General features: G+C 46.2%; 1 protein-coding gene and 1 long non-coding RNA gene across 2 annotated transcripts in view; one reads left to right on the forward strand and one right to left on the reverse strand.

Annotated features, from left to right (window-relative positions):
* The window catches only part of tmcc2 (transmembrane and coiled-coil domain family 2), a 200572-nt gene extending 191178 nt beyond the window's left edge, over positions 1-9394 (forward strand). The window contains exon 7 of the mRNA XM_068007666.1: positions 9241-9394. The gene's annotated coding sequence lies outside the window, so the exon portion shown is untranslated. The remainder of the gene's footprint in view (positions 1-9240) is intronic.
* A 1300-nt stretch (positions 9395-10694) lies between these two features.
* LOC137344739 (uncharacterized) lies at positions 10695-18645 on the reverse strand. Its single transcript, XR_010968452.1, has 3 exons — positions 18483-18645; positions 18109-18230; positions 10695-14567 (listed from the first exon to the last, which is right to left on the reverse strand). It is a non-coding gene; the product is annotated as an uncharacterized lncRNA (long non-coding RNA).
* Positions 18646-19695: the final 1050 nt, after the last annotated feature.

Consider the following 19695-nt stretch of genomic DNA (forward strand, 5'->3'; position numbering starts at 1 on the left):
AACTCAATGCCCGCAGCCTCAATCATCAGTGCACTTCGGCTGCAGTACGTATGATCGACAGGATACACTGCAGCAACTCCCCAAGGTTACTTCGACAGCATCTCCCTCCCCTGTGACCTCTACCACCGAGAAGAACAAGAGCAACAATGTCGTGGGAACACCACGACCTCCAGGTTCCTCTCCAAGTCACACACCAACCGAACTTGGACACGTATTGTGTTACTGCATCGTCACTGGGATCAGTATCCTGGAATTCTCCATCTAACACCTTTGTGGGAGCACCATCCCCTCAAGGACTACAGCTGTTCAAGAAGAAGGCCCATCACCACCACCTTCTCAGGGCAACTAGGGATGGCCATTAAATGGGGTCTTGCCAGTGTCGCCCACATCTGGAGAACAAATTAAAATAAAGGTGCCATGCTGAGTACTAGAAAAACTGATCAACAGCTTTAATTAGGCGACACAGGTCCCAAAACAGCTGACAACTCAGGAACGGCCCTAATTATAAGTCTATGGCATGTGAAAACAAGTAGTTAGCTTTGTAACTTAAGTTGTAGGTACACCCAACATTCTTTCACTTGCATTGGAGCGGAAAAAAAACAAAAGTACGGAAAGCCTGAAGGGGAAATCCAAGTGTTAAACGCATAAAATCGGTGGTGCATTTCTAGGGGGGATTCCAGGAGCATGTAAAAGTTTTGAATTTTTACACTAAAAATGGTGTTTTCTGGTTAGTTTAAAACACTTTCATGCTTCACAATTGAAACATCTTTAATCTAAAAAAAATAGGAAAAACAAAGTGACATTTGGAATTTCAACAGAACAACCAGATCATCACTTCCATAGGAACATAGGAACAGGAGTAGGCCATTCAGCCCCTCGTGCCTGCTCCTCCATTTGATAAGATCATGGCTGATCTGTGATCTAGCTCCATATACCCGCCTTTGGCCCATATCCCTTAATAGCTTTGATTGCCAAAAAGCTATCTATCTCAGATTTAAATTTAGCAATTGAGCTGGTATCAATTGCCGTTAAAGTTACCTCCTTAAAAGTTACCTCAACGGTCACTGACTGCATTTCAATGTCATTAGTAGTGCGTGGATCGGTTTGGGATGTCGCTGAGAGGTGTGGCAAGACATTATATAAATGCTGCCTTTTCATGTCTCTCAGGAATGTCCCAATACTATTTCACTCTTCATGTATAAGTGATTACTTTTGAAGTACAGTGACTGTTTTATGTAGGTTGTTGCTTGGGGTAATTTTTTTTTTATTCGTTCATGGGATGTGGGCGTCGCTGGCGAGGCCAGCATTTATTGCCCATCCCTAATTGCCCTTGAGAAGGTGGTGGTGAGCCGCCTTCTTGAACCGCTGCAATCCGTGTGGTGAAGGTTCTCCCACAGTGCTGTTAGAAACGGAGTTCCAGGATTTTGACCCAGCGACGATGAAGGAACGGCGATATATTTCCAAGTCGGGATGGTGTGTGACTTGAAGGGGAATGTGCAGGTGGTGTTGTTCCCATGTGCCCGCTGCTCTTGTCCTTCTAGGTGGTAGAGGTCGCGGCTTTGGGAGGTGCTGTTGAAGAAGCCTTGGCGAGTTGCTGCAGTGCATCCTGTGGATGGTGCACACTGCAGCCACAGTGCGCCGGTGGTGAAGGGAGTGAATGTTTAGGGTGGTGGATGGGGTGCCAATCAAGCAGGCTGCTTTGTCTTGGATGGTGTCGAGCTTCTTGAGTGTTGTTGGAGCTGCACTCATCCAGGCAAGTGGAGTGTATACCATCACACTCCTGACTTGTGCCTTGTAGATAGTGGAAAGGCTTTGGGGAGTCAGGAGGTGAGTCACTCACTGCAGAATACCCAGCCTCTGACCTGCTCTTGTAGCCACAGTATTTATGTGGCTGGTCCAGTTAAGTTTCTGGTCAATGGTGACCCGCAGGATGTTGATGGTGGGGGATTCGGCGATGGTAATGCCGTTGAATGTCAAGGGGAGGTGGTTAGACTCTCTCTTGTTGGAGATGGTCATTGCCTGGCACTTATCTGGCGCGAATGTTACTTGCCACTTATGAGCCCAAGCCTGGATGTTGTCCAGGTCTTGCTGCATGCGGGCATGGACTGCTTCATTATCTGAGGGGTTGCGAATGCAACTGAACACTGTGCAATCATCAGTGAACATCCCCATTTCTGAGGGAAGGTCATTGATGAAGCAGCTGAAGATGGTTGGGCCTAGGACACTGGCCTGAGGAACTCCTGCAGCAATGTCCTGGGGCTGAGATGATTGGCCTCCAACAACCACTACCATCTTCCTTTGTGCTAGGTATGACTCCAGCCACTGGAGAGTTTTCCCCCTGATTCCCATTGACTTCAATTTTACTAGGGCTCCTTGGTGCCACACTCGGTCAAATGCTGCCTTGATGTCAAGGGCAGTCACTCTCACCTCACCTCTGGAATTCAGCTCTTTTGTCCATGTTGGGACCAAGGCTGTAATGAGATCTGGAGCCGAGTGGTCCTGGCGGAACCCAAACTGAGCATCGGTGAGCAGGTTATTGGTGAGTAAGTGCCGCTTGATAGCACTGTCGACGACACCTTCCATCACTTTGCTGATGATTGAGAGTAGACTGATGGGGCGGTAATTGGCCGGATTGGATTTGTACTGCTTTTTGTGGACAGCACATACCTGGGCAATTTTCCACATTGTCAGGTAGATGTCAGTGTTGTAGCTGTACTGGAACAGTTTGGCTATAGGCGCAGCTAGTTCTGGAGCACAAGTCTTCAGCACTACAGCCGGGATGCTATCGGGGCCCATAGCCTTTGCTGTATCCAGTGCACTCAGCCGTTTCTTGATATCACGTGGAGTGAATCAAATTGGCTGAAGACTGCCTTCTGTGATGGTGGGGATATCGGGAGGAGGCCGAGATGGATCATCCACTCGGCACTTCTGGCTGAAGATGGTTGCAAATGCTTCAGCCTTGTCTATTGCACTCATGTGCTGGACTCCGCCATCATTGAGGATGGGGATGTTTACAGATCCTCCTCCTCCTCCCTTTAGTTGTTTAATTTTCCACCACCATTCATGACTGGATGTGGCAGCACTACAGAGCTTTGATCTGATCTGTTGGTTGTGGAATCGCCTAGTTCTGTCTCTGGCATGTTGCTTCCGCTGTTTAGCATGCATGTAGTCCTGAGTTGTAGCTTCACCAGGTTTTTGGTACGCCTGTTGCTGCTCCTGGCATGCTCTTCTACACTCCTCATTGAGCCAGGGTTGATCCCCTGGCTTGTTGGTAATGGTGGAGTGAGGAATATGCCGGGCCATGAGGTTACAGATTGTGCTGGAATACAATTCTGCTGCTGCTGATGGCCCACAACGCCTCATGGATGCCCAGTTTTGAGCTGCTAGATCTGTTCTGAATCTATCCCATTTAGCACGGTGATAGTGCCACACAACACGTTGGATGGTGCCCTCAGTGCGAAGACGGGACTTCAATCTCCACGAGGACGGTGCGGTGGTCACTCCTACCAATACTGTCATGGACAGATGCATCTAACGACAGGTAGATTGGTGAGGACGAGGTCAAGTCGGTTTTTCCCTCGTGTTGGTTTACTCACCACCTGCCGCAGGCCCAGTCTGGCAGCTACGTCCTTCAGGACTCGGCCAGCAGTGGTGCTACCGAGCCACCCTTGGTGATGGACATCGAAGTCCCCCACCCAGAGTACATTCTGTGCCCTTGCTACCATCAGTGCTTCTTCCAAGTGGTGCTCAACATGGAGGAGGACTGATTCATCAGCTGAGGGAGGACGGTAGGTGGTAATCAGCAGGAGGTTTCCTTGCCCATCTTTGACCTGATGCCATAAGATTTCATGGGGTCCAGAGTCAATGTTGAGGACTTCCAGGGCCACTCCCTCCTGACTGTATATCACTGTACCGCCGGTGGGACAGGACATACCCAGGGATGGTGATGGAAGAGTCTGGGATGTTGGCTGAAAGGTATGATTCTGTCAGTCTGTTGCTTGACTAACCTGTGGGACAGCTTTCCCAATTTTGGCACAAGTCCCCAGATGTTCGTGAGAAGGACTTTGCAGGGTCGACTCAGCTTGGTTTGCTTTTGTCGTGTCCAGTGCCTAGTGGTCCGTCCAGTTTTATTCTTATTCTGACTTTTTAAGCGCGATTTTACAACTGAATGGCTTGCTAGGCCATTTCAGAGGGCAATTAAGAATCAACCACATTGCTGTGGGTCTGGAGTCACATGATAGGCCAGCAGGTTTCCTTTCTCTAAAGGACATTAGTGAACCAGATGGGTTTTTACGACAATCATGATAGTTTCATGGCCAACCATTACTGATACTAGTTTTTTTTAAATTAATTGAACTCTAAATTCCCTAGCTGCCGTAGCAGGATTTGAACTCACAACGCACTAAGATTACTAGTCTAGTAACATAACCACTATGCTAGCGTACCATGATGCTCTGAGAAGGGTCTACACCTGAAATGTTAACTTGTCGTTTCTCCATCAGACTCTGGTGGGCCTACTGTGTATGTCTGGCATTTTCTGTTTTTTATTTGTAAAGTTCTATGTTGCTGGAGGAATTGAGCTGCACACAGAGTTAAAAGGGAATAGTACAAGGGACTTGGCGGTGCAGTGATTTAGACACTAGTTTTTCATCTGTGGTTTCAAATCCATTTCCATCTGTTGGCTGTAAAAAGAAAAGAAATGCTTGCATTTATATAGCGCCTGTCACAACCTCAGGACATCCCAAAGTGCTTTACAGCCAAAGAAGTACTTTTGAAGTGTAGTCACAGTTGTAATTATGAACAGCAAGGTCCCACAAACAGCAACGGGACAATGTCCAGATTATCTGTTTTTCTAGTGATGTTGGTTGACAGGTAAATATTGGCCAGGACGCCAGGGAGAGCTCCCCCTGCTCTTCTTCAAAAAAGCATAGTGGGATCTTTTATGGGGAGGGGACCATGGTTTAATGGCTCGTCTGAAAGACAGCACCGCACTCCCTCTGTATTGCACTGGGGAGCGTCAGCCTAGACTATGTTGCTGGAATGGGACTTAAACCCACAAACTTCTGACTCAGAGGCTAGAGTGCTACCCACTGAGCCACAGCTGACATTTTAAGTGTGCCACTAATTTGGCAATCTCACTCAGAAAGGCTCTTGTGGGAAATGAAGTAAGGAATATTCTTCTGAGATTGGGCCTGAAGCACTTTGTTGGGTACAGTGGAGGGAGCTTTACATCTAATTGGGCTATAGCTGACCTTGGGAGTCCTCGATGCTGACAGGGTGTCTGAAGTGGAGAGTGTTCCAGTTCCTAGCACTGACATCCCATAACCTTTGATGAGCCTGAAAAAAAAGTAATTAAAAAAGGGAGTAGTGCAAGTCTGACTGATTGGATTTAAAAATGTGACCTATTTTGATTTAAAAAAATAAACATAGTGTTTAAATGAGTGAAACTCTTTTTGATCAGTATATCTCATTCCTAACATTCCCTGATGTTGACAACTTGAAGACAACCCCTGTCCAGGTCACTACAGTGACCCTGAAAGAACTGGTCACCTACATTAAACGGTCACATGCTTAAAGTTGCCAGCAGTTCTCAGAAACAACAGATCATTAATTGAACAATCTTGGATCTGCATTAAACAATGACCTGCTAATTTAAACTCAGCATTAGACACTCCCTGAAAGAACACTGCCAGCTGGAGACCTGCATTCAACCAAGCACAGTTTCAGCTACAATAGAAACAGAACGCAGCAAGTCAGGCAGCATTTGTGGTGGGAATAGACGAGCCAACGCCGCTCCTAATAACTTCACCTGCTTTGTTTTGCTGTCCTGCCCATACCCTGTGTGACTCTGCGGGTGGTGGCTCATTACATAGAATTTACAGCACCGAAACAGGCCATTCGGCCTAACTGGTCTATGCCGGTGTTTATGCTCCACACGAGCGTCCTCCCACCCACCTTCATCTAACACTATCAGCATATCCTTCTATTCCTTTCTCCCTCATGTACTTATCGAGCTTCCCCTTAAATGCATCTACGCTATTTGTGTCAACTACTCCTTGTGGTAGTGAGTTCCACATTCTCACCACTCTTTGGGTAAAGAAGTTTCACCTGAATTCCCTATTGGATTTATTAGTGACTATCTTATATTTATGACCCCTAGTTTTGGACTCCCCCACAAGTGGAAACATCTTCTCTACGTCTACCCTATCAAACCCTTTTCATAATTTTAAAGACCTCTAAGAGGTCCCCTGACAGTCCTCTCTTTTCTAGAGAAAAGAGCCCCAGCCTGCTTATGCTGGATACCGTACGACAGCTCTCTGGGTACATATATCATCCGAGTGCCAGCCTCTTCACTGAAGCCTGGATTCTCGGATTGGTGATATCTTAATGCTGGCGGTAACCCATTTATTTTAACTGGATTTCTGCCTTCATTAAATTAAGAAACACCGATTGGGGAAATGCAGCCTTGAGTATTGATGAGTTATTCAGACACTGAGTGTCAGAACTCAGCCAAGTTCTGTCCTTGCACCTTCCACCCTCCGTAAATATGAACTCATCCAAACTCTACTGCCCGTATCCTAACTCACACCAAATTTCGTCCACCCATCGCGCCCTGTGCTCGCTGACCTACAGTGACTCCCGGTCCAGCAACGTCTCGATATTAAAATGCTCGTCCTTGTTTTCAAGTCCCTCCATGCCCTCACCTCTCCCTATCTCTGTAACCTCCTCCAACCCTACAACCCTCCGAGATCTCTCCGCTTTTCCAATTCTAGCCTCTTTTGCATCCCCGATTTTCATCGCTCCACCATTGGTGGCCGTCAGTGAAGAGCTGCACTGAGGGAGTGCTGTACTGTCGGAGGTGCCGTCTTTCAGGTGAGACATTAAACCGAGGCCCTCAAGTGGACAAAGAAGATCCCACTGCACTATTTTGATGAAGAGCAGAGGTGTTCTCCCCGGTGTCCTGGCCAGCATTTATCCCTCAACCAACATCAAAAAACAGATTATCTGGTCTTTATCACATTGCTGTTTGTGCACAAATTGGCTGCCACGTTTCCTACATTACAACAGTGACCACACTTCAAAAGTACTTCATTGGCTGTAAAGTGCTTTGGGACGTCCTTAGGTCGTGAAAGGCACTATATGAATGCAAATTCTTCCTTTTGTTCTATTGGTCCCTCGTAGTTAATTGGCACCAAAATGAATACTTTTCATGGTGTAGAATGTCGGTAATGTCTCTTGCACTCAACTCACTGTGCTCAGCATTGCAATAATTAATATATTGGGTTCTTGCAATCACTCACCATGTCTATGATTGGGAGGAGTCACTGCAAATCTTTATTGTCAGGGTGTTTCTGGCCCTGGTTCGGACATGGCCTGACCTCAGATGTCTAGTCTCCAAATGTTGATGATGGCGTAAAATCACGGTCACACTGAGCATTAAAGCATGAAATGTGCAATGTTCCAGAGGGAGTTAGATGATCCAGTTTCAATCTACCACCCTACTCACCTCTCAATTTGAGCACAGCAGGCGGGCAGGCAACTGGGCAGATGCTACAGTATCTCCTGGTAGAGAGGGGGTTGGGTGAGGTAACCTCAGATTGGGAAGTCCTGGCTAGGCAGTGGCTCATACCTCCTATCACCTGCCCAAAGTGACATTGACAGAGGTTGGCACCATACTCTCAGCAGGAGGTGCGACTTTGGAGGAAAGAAGAGTTCCAGCAATTTAAAACAACTTAAACTTACATAATGGCCTTAATAAAGCAAAATGTCCTGCCCCACTTCACAAGAAGTAGTGGGGGGAGGGGGGGGGTGTGGAATTCAGACACTCAACTGGAATTGGGAGAAGGCTTAGGGGAGATGACTCAAAATGAGATCAAAGAGCTAGGCTCTGAGGAGACTTTTGAAGGGAGAGGCCTCAATGGTTGGTCAAGAAAACAGCCATGTTACCTGAAGGCTCTGACCGATGGTGGAACGGAGGGAGGGGGAAAATGCACAGCAATGCAAAAATCAGAGGAGCAGAAAGGGCGAACTGAGCTCTGCAACTGGGAGAGATTTCTGAGGTATATCGTAGAATCATACAGCACAGAAAGAGGCCATTCGGCCCATCGTGCCTGTGCCGACTCTTTGAAAGAGTTATCCAATTAGTCCAACTCCACCCCCCCCCACCGCTCTTTCCCCATTTCCGGTTCAAGTATTTATCCAATTTCCCTCTGAAAGTTACTATTGAATCTACTTCCACCGCCCTTTCAGGCAGCGCGTTCCAGTATAGGCTGGAATTAAACGCTGGAGAGATTTGGAGATGAGGATGAAGATCTTGAAGTCATTGTACCAAGGATTGGGGAGCCAGTGGAAGTTGTCAAGGACAGGGGTGACAGGTTGAGTGTAATCTATTAGAGGATAAGATGTTGGGGTGGGGGGCAGCATTACAGAGCACAGCCCCTGTACTCACAGTATTCTACGAGGATGCAGAAAATGATATTGCTGGGTGGGAAGGGGTTAACTGAAGGACCGATCAGTTTCTTGCAGCTAGAACAAGATCCAGAGTATCCCCTCATCATTCCCATAGCGATGAAGCCTGGCGCGAGCAACGCAACGGCGGGTTGGTGAGGCAGGACCATGTAAATAGTGTCCTCATATTGAATTTTTGGCAAACAAGCAATACAGGGTTTACTGGATAAAAATGATGCCCCTTTGAAACTGGCAAATTCATGGTTACATTTTAATGCAGAATGCCAGAGATTATCCACTGAAGTAGAGAGGGGTTTTAGTCGGGGTGTGGGAGGGGGTGCTGTAAGGGGTTAAGTGTTCCGTCCTCCACATGAGGTAGCCATTTCCTCTTTAATCTGCCCTTCAATCATCGTAGAAATGGATCACATGCTACTTAGTCCCAGAGCGGTAAGTGGCTGTAACAAATCGAAGGCGATAAACATTCCTCTCCAGCTCCTGAGCAGCTTTAATGGAGACCAAGAATGAGGGGAATGCAGCTCACAAGCAGAGTTAGCTCAGGAAACTGGGAGATCGAAATAGAGCAGACAGAATTCCACGGATTTCTGCAGACCTGTCGGACACAATTGATGGGGTTTACTCTGCACTAACTCAGACACAGGACACGAGATTGGCATCTTAGTTTCCTATAGCAAAGGACTGTGGAGTGTATTAAAATATGAAATATTGTTTTAATTGCTTGATCTGCGGCAACGCAAATAATCTGTTTGACAAATTGTTATATTTACCCACCAGGAGCGCATTGAAATATATATTTGACGCGGCCTCTTTGACAGCTCCTGCAGTGCAGCGTGGATATTGTAAAGAATGGAAAAGACAACCTCTGGTATTGTTCAGATTGAGGAAGGAGGAAGCCTCCGAAAGCTTGTAGATTTCAAATAAAAATCTTTGGTCTATTACTTGGTGTTGTAAAATTGTTTACAATTGTTCAGATTGGTTACTTGTTAATACACCACGTTTAGTAACGAATGGGATGTTATATTTCATTGAGTTGTGTAAAATATGTACACTTTCCTGTTCAGAGCCTCACCATATCTCTGTTATATCTCCAAAAGTTGCTCATATGATGAAGTGTTTTGTACTGCCATTTTGCAAGATCCCATAAAAAAGCAATGAGATGAATGACCAGCTAATATGTTAACGATAGGTTATAGGATACGCGGTAATTGCAGGCACATAGACTGAGGGGCTGAAAACGGTTTGTTACACTTGAGTTGAATTTCTCACTGGCAGCAGCTTAAATTGTACATGGTCTGGGGTAGGAGAGGAGCAATGGAGCCCAATGTACACGTGATTTGGGCATTGGATGGTCCCTTTAGAGGTTCCCTTCCGCTGTGGGTGTTTGGGGATTTGTAAGAACATAAGAACGTAAGAAATAGGAGCAGGAGTAGGCCATACGGCCCCTTGAGCCTGCTCCGCCATTCAATCAGATCATGGCTGATCTTTGACCTCAACTCCACTTTCCCGCCCGATCCCCATATCCCTTGATTCCCCAAGTCCAAAAATCTATCGATCTTAGCCTTGAACAAACGCAACGACTGAGCATCCACAGCCCTCTGGGGTAGAGAATTCCAAAGATTCACAACCTCTGAGTGAAGAAATTCCTCCCCATCTCAATCTTAAATGGCCGACCCTTTATGCTGAGACTATGCCCCCTAGTTCTAGACTCTCCAGCCAGGGGAAACAACCTCTCAGCATCTACCCTGTCAAGCTCCCTCAGGATCTTGTGTGTTTCAATGTGTGGTGGGGTTGAGCAGGGTGTGCGGCCAAGGAGGAGAGCCCAGTACTACTCGGGCTTACCCAACCCAACACTCAGCCCGACGTATAGTGGAGAAATTCGATTCACGTGCTCGGGAGTGCAAGACCCAAATAACATTTCTCTTTGCAATTTTCTCCCCTTTCCTCTCCTGAAGGCGGTAACTTTGGCCGAGGTACGGTTCCAAAGCTGCCAGCCGCCTCGCCATCCTTGACGTCTGATCCTAAACAAGGAGTGCCTGAAGGCTACCCAGCCAGTCGGGGAGCATCAAACGCCCAGAGCTCCCTCCTGCCCACACCCCCCCACCCCGCCAACCCCCCCCAACATTCAAAAACACATGCATTTTCCAGCAGGGGTGACTGACAGCGATCGGGGAGGGAACCCTGGCTGACTGTTCCTCTCCCTAGCCCAAGAGACTGAGACTAAGTGTGGAAATTCGTCCCCTCCTCCCCGACCCCAACCCTCCCACCCCAACACAGCCTCACCTTCAAATTCTATCTTATTTCAACGCTGCTTATTTTCACCGGTGTGGTGCCAACAATCTAATAGCGTTTGCTTTGATTTACAAGTTACTAAACTTGAAGCGAATTCTTGGCTATAGTTCTGACAGCTAATGTCTCCCTTATGGAAATGCCTGGTTTCAATACTTTAAACCCTGAATTTGCTTCTTGCATTCAATTGCCTGAATTGTGTCGCTCTTCTTTGTTTCTTGAATCCAGGTGGACAATGCCATCAGATAATGCAAAGGACACAGCCACAGTGACATCACCAGGGGAACTGCGTCCCACAGAGTTATAACATTCCTGTATACATTACATGACACGATGTTAAAGTGGTATGACACGCCGGTATCTATGTATTTATTAAAACAATTCATTTAGTGTGTGTTTTGTCACACTCCAGATGTCACACTGCTGATGTCACACTCCAGATGTCGCACTCCAGATGTTACTTACTGCTGGGTGCCTCTGACCTGCATCCTGAAACTTTATAAATATTTTCCAATCTGCACAGTTCTCTCACCAAACAATTAAACTCTGATTGACCTGAGACAACAATGAGGCTTTGTGACCTTAAAGGGACACAGCTACCCTTTAGCAACGGAATAATACACTGTGCATTACATGGTATAAAACTCTTGTCCTTTTAAACTGCATATCATCTGACTTACTATGAGCAACCTGACTGGAGATCCACAAGTATATTTAAAATTCTTATCCTTGTGTTCAAACCTCTCCATGGATTTGTTCCTCCCCACCTCTGTAGGCTCCACCAGCCCTACAACCCTCCGAGATCTCTGCGTTCCTCCAACTCTGGCCTCCTGCACGTCCCCCACTTCCTTCGCCCCGCCATCGGCGGCCGTGCCTTCAGCTGCCTAGACCCTAAGCTCTGGAATTCCCTCCCTAAGCCTTTGAGTTTATCGGGGCTGGCAGGTGTGTATCACGTGTCAGACGGGGCATCCGAAACTGACATCCTGGAGACAAGGAAAGATAATCTGAGCTTCCAGCGGCCTCTCACACTGCAGCGACAATCCTGTTCATTTGAACTGAGCAGGGGGGTCATTGCAAGGTCAGGCCGGCGAACACTGCTCTCGAGGATAGAAGTAAATAGTTTTGACTAAAAAGCTGACACTGCAGTCCGGGTTTCAAAAAAAAATGAGACGCAGACACCAAAAAAATCCGTCTGGCTTTTAGAGACAGGGCTGCACAGACGGCCAGGAAGCAAAAGGCCGTGAAGGGAGAATGGGTTCCCCCCCCGGACTGTAGGACAGCGGTTATTCTGCTTAAGTTCAGTTAAAATGACTCACCAAACTGAGATAACATCGCGTGTTCAGTTGGGTTTTTATGACAATCCGACAGCTTCGTTTTTATCTTTTGCTAGGTGTTAGTGTGGCTCAGTGGTATGACTCTTGCCTCTGAATCAGAAGGTTGTGGGTTTGAGTCCCACACCAAAGGCTCTGAGCACATAATCTGGGCTGACACTTCAGTGCAGTACTGAGGGAGCACTGCCCACTGTCAGAGGTGCCGTCTCTCAGATGAGACATTAAACTGAGGCCCTGTCTGCCCTCTCAGGTGGAGGTAAAAGATCCCAGAGCACCATTTCAAAGAAGAGCAGGGGAGTTCTCCCTGGTGTCTTGCCCAATATCTATCCCTCAACCAACACCACTAAAAACAGATGATCTGGTCAGTTATCTCATTGCTGTTTGTGGGATCTTGCTGTGTACAAATTGGCTGCCATGTTTCCTACATTTCAAAAGTACTTAATCGTCTGTAAAGTGCTTTGGGATGTCCTGAGGTCTGGCAAGGCGATATGCAAATCTCCTTCTTTTACTGATACCAGCTTTTTATTTCCAGATTTTGTTTTAATTAAATTCAAGCTGCCAAGGTGGGGTTTGAACTTAGGTTCTCTGGATTGTTAGTCCAGTGTCAGAGCCACTACGCCACCATAGCCCTAAAAATTGAAAACAGATGTATTGGAGAGAAAAAATTCTTTACTCAAGGGGTGACAAACATTTGATATGATCGATCAAGGGGGTAATGGAGTCAAAGAAATTGGGGATTCAAAATGCAGTTGGGAGCGAGGCCAGGAATTGGAGTACTAGGGGTACAAGCAACCTTTGAGCCTGCATACTCCCAGGGGGAATAACTGGATCTTAATCAGGGTGGAAACCCGGGTTGAATTTCCCCCCTTCCCAGCCAGAGGATGCGGAGGGACAATTGTAGAACCCGGGTCATTGAACCCCAGCTGAGATCAGCAGACCCAGCGCAGACTGGGGATTAGAACTTGTGACCTTTCTGGTGTGTGCATGGCCCCATTCACTCACTGAGCCATCTACGGGCTCTCATTTCTGAAGACGCTACTCAATATTCCACAGCCAACAGGACAGGTGCGTCAGGGCTCCTAGGGGTAGAGATTCATCGGAAGGGTTGGGGGCTGGGGGTTAGCGCATAACGGACGGTATCGCACGGGCCTCGTGTTATACGCCTCACCCGGTATTCCGATCCATTGAAGTCAATTGAACTGTATATCGGGCGGAGGGTATAACAGGCGACTGATGGGATACTGTCTGTTCTGCTTCCCCGCTCATGTCCAATTTCATCCCCCCTATACCTCTGTGAGTGGAGATATCACTGGCTTGGGGTACACATCCCATCATCTCACCCCTTCGCTAGCCTAAAGGCCCCCCCACCCCCCAAACTACAGTTGACACCTTTCCAATGATGACCTAACTGAAACCAGGAACTCAATGTTTGGACAAATCCGTTTTCTGGTCATTTCAAGGATAGAGAAGAGGTGTGGACAAATGGACCTCTGTCAGGTCAACCAAGAGATGCTACGGACAGTACAGGGTTAAAAAGAAAAATGTTGGCAATCTAAAATTGAAGCAGAAAATTCTAAATATTCAGTGGGTCAGTCAGCATCTGAAAGAGAAAAGGCAGGATAATGTTTCAGATGAAACCCTTCACCAATTGTACCGAGAGTGCCATTGAGGATGGATCAGGGGAATGGATATTTGCTGCCTTCCTAACTGAGGAAGGTAGAGGTAGCTCTGGTCAGTGAATTGGAAGGATGAAATGAAATGGACCAAAGGACAGCCTTCGTCTGAACCTATCCTGTGATCCTGTAATTCTGCAGAAGAAAATAGTAGAATGTGGGGAAATTATTATCAGATTTTTTTTTTTGCCTGAGTTTGACGATTTTTCCTTTTGGTCTCATTCTTGTGTTCTCCTGTCATTGTGTACCATGCTCTGGGAGAGTGGGTGGGCAGCCGCCCTGCTCTCAGAACCCCTGCTAATGCTGCTCTTGATCTGGGCACCGGGAGGTAGATGAGAGCCGGGTGAGCAAGGGTTGGCTGACCTTTCTATGCAATAGGAAGGTTGCGTTGACCTCGTCCTTCAATGGCACAGCCAGGTTCAGAAACACATCTTGTGGGAAAACGGGGAGATCCTTGGCGCGTCGTTGAATGCTGTGTCACCGTACCATCCCTCGACCGAGCTCTTTTACAGTCTAATGAGCCTGGAGTACATATCAAAGAGGTCTCACGTAACAGAGAAAACATTCATATCTTCAGTGGAATTTCACAGCTCAAAGGCCCATTCAAAGAAGGAAGTCTGTGGTTACGGCATATTAAAGAAAAACTTTTTCTTTTCTTGGCTATTGATAACAAGAGTTTTTGGATTCTCTTTAATGTCAACACCTGCATCCAAAACAAGGCTCTGCATTGTTTGAAAAAAAATCAATTCTCTCTGAAAAAGCTATTAGAATTTCCTCCAGACAGCTGGGTGTGTGTAATCCTTTTCTTTGTCTGAACGTGTTAGAGGAGGGAGAAAAGAAAAATTAGGTCAAGCAAAATCATGGGCTTTGCAGTCAATAGATTCCTCCCACAGCTTGCCTCGACCCATTGAATCAGCATTCATCCCTGCGTTCGATCCTGGCAGGTTACTGCACTAACCGCATCCACGCGCCAGTGCTGCCAATCAGTTACACAGAACAACAGTTAATCAGAAAATTATACCCAGCAGCAGCATCTTGTTTTAATGTTCCAGGGCCTTGGATTCAGCACTTTTCTGATCAGAACATTCTCAGATATAGTCGCCACCTACCATAGCATTCTAGACTATACCACCCTCACTGTGACACTCTCGGGTGTACTGCACCCCTCACTGTAACACCCTCTGGTATACTATATCCCTCACTGTAACATTCCCAGGTATACTATATCCCTCACTGTAACATTCCCAGGTATACTATATCTCTCACTGTAACATTCCCAGGTATACTATATCTCTCACTGTAACACTCCCAGGTATACTATATCTCTCACTGTAACACCCTCTGGTATACTATATCTCTCACTGTAACACCCTCTGGTATACTATATCTCTCACTGTAACACCCTCTGGTATACTATATCTCTCACTGTAACACTCTCAGGTATACTATATCTCTCACCCCAGGAATGGAGCCTAACAAAATTACCCCTACACAGTGTTTCTTGCTTAACATTGCACTCCTCACCATACACCTGGATATTTGCCACCTCTTGCTCTCGCACTCTTGCATCTAATGGCTCCCATAGTTTAAACGTTCTCAAATATGCCACATCCCTCATTGTAACACTTGTGGCTATGCTGCAGCACCTGACAGATGGCACATTATCTCTGGACTATTCTCGAGTAAACACCGCCCCATAACTCAGTCGCTGTCTGAGGTGGAACACATTGGAGTGGAAATTCACTTGGGCGATTGCACAAAACCGACGATAACGACTTGGCAGCTCATTTTACACTCAGCCCGAAGATTGGGTAGAGTGTGAAACGGGCTGTCCATTCGTTATCGCTGGGTTTGTACTTCTCCCCTAAGTGAATTTCTGCCCCATTTATCTACTAGAGAAGCTCTATCAGTAAACTCCAATTTCCCCCATTTCCCATTTTCCCTCTGCTCTCCTCTCCTGAAGACGTTGATTCGAGCCACCATACGATACTCTGGGTCCTGACAGTTCCCCAGTACTTCATCTAGCTGGGTAGTCAAAGAAAGAAAGACTTGCATTTGTATAGCGCCTTTCATGACCTCAGGAGGTTCCAAAGCGCTTCACAATCAATGAAGTACTTTTTGAAGTGTAGTCGCTTTTGTAATATACTCTTGACGTATATGTTTAGAAAGTGAGTTTTTGGTGGGTTTGGAGGGGAGGAGATTATCACATCTGAGTCCAGTATTCTCCTCAGATCCACACACCTTCCAACAGGAGTCACTGGTCAGCAATCAGGGGCAGCAACCCTGGATATTCTTTTTCCCTCTCTTACTCAGGGAATGTCAATTGGAGTGTTTCCAATAGATGGGTGGATGAAAGAAAAGGGGAGCAAAGGATGTGGGAACAGGACCGGTAAATGTGATTAGGGCTACATGCTCGGCATGGACTGATTGTTTCTGCGTTGTAACTTCTATCAATAACTGGAGAAGATGCAGAGGACATTTCCTAAAATGGTACCAGGGATGAGGGACTCCAGTTATGTGGAGAGATTGGAGAAGCTGGGGTTGTTCTCCTTAGAGCAGAGAAGATTAAGGGGAGATTAAATAGAGGTGTTCAAAATCATGAAGGGTTTTGATAGAGTAAATAAGGAGAAACTGGCAGGAGGGTCAGTAACCAGAGGACACAGTTTTAAGATAATTGGAAAAAGAACCAGAGGGGAGATGAGGAGAATTTTTTTTACGCAGCGAGTTGTTATGATCTAGAACGCACTGCCTGAACGGGTGGTGGAAGCAGATTCAATAGTAATTCTCAAAAGGGAATTGGATGTATACTTGAAAAGGACAAATTTGCAGGGCTATGGGGAAAGAGCGGGGGAGTGGGATTAATTGGATACCTCTTTCAAAGAGCCGGCACAGGTAAGATGGGCTGAATGGCCTCCTTCTGTGTTGTATGATTCTATGACTCTATGAACTGCTGGTCAAACTGAGGGCGGCTAATTCAACTCAGATCGGGGTCCTGAGGTCATGACAGGCACAGTATAAATGCAAGTTCTTTCTTTTTGTCATTTGTGTCATGGGCAAAACCATTCCCAGCGACAGTCAGCTGATGACTAATGTTATTCTGGAGTTTTAAATAATCTCCGGTTTCAATTGAATTACAATAATTTTAATGCATGTACACTGCCTCCTTGATATTAGAATAGCTTCCTCTGAAGACAGAGCTGTAATATAAACGGGGCATCATTACACTCTCATTGTAATATTTCATTCTCTGTAACTCTTCACTGTAACCGTCACCCTTTATAACATCCTATCCATGGAACTTTTTATAACACCCTCACTGTCACAATTCCCTTCATATATATACTCTCCTCAATGAAACATGTCCCTCATTACAACATCCTGAGTGTAACACATCCACCTCTATAGGACCCTCACTATAACATGCCCCTCACTATATTACCCCCACCCTATTCCATCCTTATAGCACTCTCACTGTAACACTCCCACCCTTGTCCATCTCTATAGTCCCTCACCGTAACACTCCCACCCTTGTCCATCTCGTTCACCTGACGAAGGAGGAAGCCTCCGAAAGCTTGTGGAATTTAAAATAAATTTGTTGGACTATAACTTGGTGTTGTAAAATTGTTTACAATCATCTCTATAGTACCCTCACTATAACACTCCCACCCTCATCCAACTCTGTAACATTCTCACTGTTACACTCCCACCCTTGTCCATCTCTATAGTACCCTCACCTTAACACTCCCACCAGTGTCCAGCTCTGTAACATTCTCACTGTAACACTCCCACCCTTGTCCATCTCTATAGCACCCTCACTATAACACCCTCACTGTAACTGCTCTTTGAATGCACTGTATCCTTGCAGCTGGAGAGAGGGTCTACTCAGGGTGATTCATTTGCTTTTTTAAATTGAGATAAAAGTATGACGTGACCTAGATTTGCCTGCACCAGATACGGGTTTGTGTGATTTTCCACTCACGCTGTGGCAACACAGGAATGAAAACTGGAAACCAGACAGTCAGGAAACTGTTCCATTTCCAATTGTCTGCATCAGGGTGAACTGCAGGCAGCCTCGGGCCCAGCCCATCCCACTTGATCATTTCATCTTACCCTCTGTACGAGTTTAAATTATTCGGAGGAATTGGCCCAGCAGTGTGTCCCCGAAACTATTAAAGTACTGGAGTTATCAGAGTCACTCATTCATTGTCAATTTAAATTGTTTATATTGGAGAGCACATTTCCCCAAACAGAACAAAATTAATCCTGCTCTGTTTTGATGTGATGTGATCTGTCACAGAGGATCAGTGGGTCTGGTGGACTTTATTCGTTCAACATTCTCTCTTCCTCCTCACCTGCTACCTTTTGGTGACACCATCTGGAAGCACAGGATCAAGTTCCATAGCTGCGCTGAAGACACACAACCTCATCATTGGATTCCAAGTTTGACCCTCCAACTGCCTCTCCAGCATTAAACCTTGAAAAAAAAAGGTTGACCTGGTCATTATCACGTTGCTGCTTGTGGGACCTTGCTGTACACAAATTGGCTGACGCATTTCCCTACATTACAAAAGTACTTTATTGGCTGTAAAGCGCTTCGGGGCTTCCTGAGGTCACGAAAGACGCTATATAAATGCAAGCCCTTTCTTTCTTTGAATGAATCAACATTTTCTCCAGTCGAATGTAAGCAAAACCATCCAGTTTGGCTTCTAATCAGCTCCAGACTTACCTTTGCCCTGTGGCGTGGAAGCTGGGTGAGCTGCTTGATCCCGAGCTGAATCGTTGCCTCCATCACCAATGTGGCTGCTTCCACCTTTGCAGCATTGCCTACACCTCAGGCCCTACTCTGCTGACTAGGATTTCTTCTTCTGGGTGTTTGGTTTCTGTAATGCGATTGTTGCAGGAGCATGCACAGCTGAATCCCAATAAACATGGGGCTTGCTTGCCAAGAACTGTTATTCTTGGACTAGAATATCTACTAACTCCAGTTAAAAATAACCAACTGGTAAATCTTCACCTCACAGCCCATTTATCATTCATTCAGCATCTCAATCTAAACAAAAACACACTTTGCAGTGCTTAACTTTTTAAAATGTTGTTTTGGGGTGATAATTGCATCGACTGCACTTCTTGTGCCAAACATTAACAATCAGATAACCGAAGCACCTCTCGTGTCTCAATCAGGGATCTTACATAAAGTCAGTGAATGTGAAAGGATTTAGTCCATTGGAATTCAACCAATGGGAGCGAATGGGAACCGATTTGCTTCATTAAAATTCTATTAATGTGAGTGAATAGAAAAGGGTTTGATCATTGATAGAATTCTAATGGAAGTGAATTTGATGGGGATTGCCCCTTACAGCCAATGTAGTACTTTGGAAATGTAGTCACTGTTGGAGAGAGTTTTTTCTCCCCTCAGGGAACCAGCCGTTGCTGGAATATGGTTCGTCTGGTACTGATGGGCCTCTGGTGCCTTGTCCAAACCCTAATCTTCTTGTGCGAGCCTAGACGGTGAATAAGAAAGAAGAACTTGCATTTATATAGCTCCTTTCACGACCTCAAGATGTCCCAAAGCGCTTCACAGCCAATGAAGTACTTTTGAAGTGTAATCACTGTTGTAATGTAGGAAACACGGCAGCCAATTTGTGCACAGCAAGATCCCACAATCAGCAGTGTGATAATAACCAGATAATTTGTTTTTTAACAATGTTGGTTGAGGGATAAATATTGGCCAGGACACCGGGGGAGAACATCTCTGCTCCTCTTCAAAACGGGATCTCCACCTGAGAGGTTAGACGGGGCCTCACTTTAACGTCTGGTCAGAAAGACGGCACCTCCAACAGTGCAGTGCTCCCTCAGTACTGCACTGGAGTGTCAGCCTGGATTAGGTGCTCGAGTCGCTGGAGTGGGACTTGAATCCACAACCTTCATGACTCAAGAGG

This window comes from Heptranchias perlo, chromosome 27 (assembly GCF_035084215.1).
Source record: "Heptranchias perlo isolate sHepPer1 chromosome 27, sHepPer1.hap1, whole genome shotgun sequence".
Classification (NCBI taxonomy): Eukaryota; Metazoa; Chordata; class Chondrichthyes; order Hexanchiformes; family Hexanchidae; genus Heptranchias; species Heptranchias perlo.